This window comes from Psammomys obesus, unplaced genomic scaffold (genome assembly GCF_907164565.1).
Source record: "Psammomys obesus unplaced genomic scaffold, mPsaObe1.curated_primary_1811, whole genome shotgun sequence".
Taxonomy (NCBI): Eukaryota; Metazoa; Chordata; class Mammalia; order Rodentia; family Muridae; genus Psammomys; species Psammomys obesus.
In genome coordinates this window covers 23,488,208-23,491,952 of record NW_026596039.1, presented here as the reverse complement: position 1 = coordinate 23,491,952, position 3,745 = coordinate 23,488,208, and the positions used below count along the sequence as shown (strand labels likewise).

General features: G+C 40.6%; 1 pseudogene; it reads left to right on the top strand.

Moving 5' to 3' along the window:
* Nucleotides 1-989: 989 nt before the first annotated feature.
* On the top strand, nt 990-1,618 carry LOC129687357 (transgelin-2-like; annotated as a pseudogene).
* The last annotated feature ends 2,127 nt before the right edge of the window (nt 1,619-3,745 follow it).

Genomic DNA, 3,745 nt, shown 5'->3' with positions numbered 1-3,745 from the left:
TCAAAACAATCCTGAGATTTCACCTTATAACCATCAGGATGGCCAAGATCAAAAACTAGAAGAACAACACATGTTGGAAAGGATGTGGAGAAAGGGGGTGCAAACTTGTACAACCACTTTGGAAATCAATTTGGTGCTTTCTCAAACAATTAGGAATAGTGCATCCTCAAGATCCAGCTATAACATTCGTAAGCATATATCCAAAATATGCTCAAGCACACAACAAGGATATCTGCTGAACCATGTTTGTATCAGCTTTATTCATAATAGCCAGAACCTGAAAACAACACAGATGGCTCTCAATTAAGAAATGGATATAGAAACTATGGTAAGTTTACACAATGGAATACTACATAGCAATTAAAAACAAGGAAATCACAAAATTTGCATGCAAATGGTGGGAATTAGAAAAGATCATCCTAAGTGACGTATCCCAAAAGTTTCAGAAATTCTAAAACAATATTAGAACGTTTATGGCTGCAAAAAATACCTTTGTGGCCCTCCAGATTCCTCACTGGTAGACATGCTTGAGAGAGATTTGTGTCTTCAAGCTAAGCCTTCATTTACAAATCATGGTAAACACCATAAATACAGGCAAGTTGTTCTAAGCTTCTATGAACCCAAATTATAATGGGACTACCAAGCAATGTCTAATTAAATACAAACCTTAATGTCAAAACATATACAAACTGTTCTGTTGTAACTCCTTATGCCTTCATGTTACAGCATTATATACTAACATTTTAAATTTACTTTGTCCCTTAGAATGAAAGACAGACACACTTATTGTCCTAAACTATAAACTTAGAGATAGCTGAAAAATGTGTAGCCAGGTCAGTTCTAACTGAAAAGACATATACTCTTGTAACGTTTAGACCCTCTTAACCTTTAGGCCTTGTCAAACTTTGTCACCCTGAACTCACTATTGATACATAAATAAGACATGTTTAGTTTTAAAACATGTAACCTGCGTCACTGCAGCCCCTGAGATGCATGTGCTCTTATCCAGCCATCTTGGACTCTCTTCACAGTCACCACAACTATTCAGGGTGGCCAGCAGGGGACCTTCAAGATTGAGAAGTAATACAATGCATATATGGAGCAGATCCTGATCCCGTGGATCACTGCTCAATGCTGAAAGTATATAGGCCAGCCCCAGCCTGGGCGTGAAAACTTCCAGAACATGTTCAAGGATGGCACAGCGCTGTGTGAGCTTATTAACTCACTACCCCCCGAGGAACAGGCCCCTTGTAAAGATGATCCAGATATCTGGCATGCTCTTCAAGTAGACAGAGCACATCTCTCAGTTCCTGCAGGAGCCTGAGCGCTATGGCATCAGCACCACTGACATCTTCCAGACTGTGGATCTCTGGAAAGGAAAGAACATGGCTTGTGTGAGGACACTAATGAACCTGGGTGGGCTGGTAGTAGCCAGGGACGATGGGCTCTTCTCTGGGAAGCCCAACTTCTTTCCTAAGAATTGCAAGGAGAACCCTCAGAACCTCTCTGGCAACCAGTTACAAAAGGGCAAGAATGTAATGGGTTGCCGATGGATGCCAACCATGGAGCCTCTCAGGCTGGCATGATCAGCTATGGGATGCCAAGGAAGATCCTCTGATCATACACACCTCTACTGCTCCTAGATTGCTAAGCTACCCTCCACCAGGGTAAGATCCAGCCTATCATGTCACCTCTGGCAGTGCCTGATAACTGACAAGCTCTCTCTCTCTCTCTCTCTCTCTCTCTCTCTCTCTCTCTCTCTCTCCATATATATATGTCTCTCTCTCTCTGGGCTTACTAGTACATTCCTTTCCTACAATCATGAAAACTGAACTACTTTCCCCCTGGGACCAACCTTCCTTTCTCCAGCATGTTTCTGCTTTCCTGACCTCTGTGATTTCCCTCTATTCCTTGTCTAGAAGTCCAAGGTCCTGTCCTGTGGTCCAACACTGCACTGACCTTTTTTCAAGTACACCTCTCCTCCAGCTGTGGCTTCAGGGACTTAATTTATAGGGAGGCACCTGTGACTGCCACTCAAGCCACAGCTGGGCCTTAGTTACCACACATGTGGGCAACTTTGCCTACAAGAGACACTTTAGAGCTGTTATTTTCCATTTCTCTCACTGTGGTTAGCAGAAGAGACAGAGATTCCTTATTTTTGAAAGAATCTCATTATTTTTTGAAAAAATAAATAAAACATGTAACCTATTGTATTTTAGAATTCATCTGTTTTGTGATATTGCATTTTGACTATGAAGTAATTCCTTTTCTGGAAGCTTTGTCTCAAAGGTATAAAGGCTGTACAGTAAACAGTGGAAGAAAACTCCATTGGCAGAACCCAGTGGTGGAAACCTATTGAATGGAAACCCAATGGAATTCACTTTATCCGTGAGTTGTAAATATGTATATAGATATGTGTTTACATGTGAATGTGTACTTCTGCTTCTTTTTTACATATGAGTGTATGTCAGTTTTCTATTTGTATGTAAGGAGCTCCTTTTGTATTGTCCATTGAATGTGTGTATGAATATGTACAGGTCTATATGTCTAATTGTTTCTCTTTGTGTGTCTACATATGGGCTGATGCTTTGGAAATGGCAGCCTAAACTTGCTGCAGTTTCTGTAGAGGAGATTCTTGTGAAATCAGCATCATCCTCATTAGCAAGCTTGTGGTAATTTCTTGAAGTTAAAGTTCTTTTTTTTTTTTTTTTTTTTTTTTTTTTTTTTTTTTTTTTTTTTTTTTGTTTTTTTTTTTTTTTTTTTTTTTTTTTTTTTTTTTTTTTTTTTTTTTTATTTTTTTTTTTTTTTTATTTTTTTTTTCTTTTTAGTTACATTTTCTTAACTCCGTGTCCCAGCTGTATCCCGCTCCCTCATTCCCTCCCCAACCCCACACTCCCTCCCTGGTCTCCTCCCTGCCCCTTTCCAAGTCCCCTGATAGGGGAGGACCTCCTCCCCTTTCATCTGTCCCTGTTTTATCAGGTATCTTCAGGGCTGGCTGCAAAGTCCTCCTCTGTGGCCTAACAGACTGCTCCTCCCCTGGGGGGAGGTGTCAAACAGCCTGCCCTTGAGATCCTGTTAGAAATAGTCCGTGTCCCCCTTACTTTGGAAAACTACTTGGTTACTGAGCTACCACAGGCCACATCCGAGCAGAAGTTCTAGGTTATATCCATAGATGGTCCTTGGTTGAGTTTCAGTCTCAGAAAAGACCCTGTGCCCAGATATATTTGGTCCTTGTAGAGCTCCTATCCTTTCCATATCATACTAACTTCCCTTCTTTCATATGATTCCCTGCACTCTGCCGAGGGTTTGGTTATGAGTCTTAGTGTCTGCTTTGAAACACTGCTAGGTAGAGTCTTTCAGATGCCTTTTGTGGTAGACTCCTGTCATAAGTTCAAGGCACATCCCATTTGTCTTTCTAAATGAGGATTAATCACCTTCGCCTGTGTCCACTTTCTTGATTATCTTCTTTAGGTGTGTAGATTTCATTATGTTTATCGTGTCTTGTAGGTCTATATAAGCGAGTATATACCAAGTTTGTCTTTCTCCTTCTGGGATACTTCACTCAGAATGATCTTTTCTAGATCCCACCACTTGCCTGCAAATTTCATGATTTCCTCCTTTTTGATTGCTGAGTAGTATTCCATTGTGTAAAAATACCACAATTTCTGTATCCATTCCTCCGTTGATGGACATCTGGGTTGTTTCCAAGTTCTGGCTATTACAAATAAAGCTGCTATGAACATGG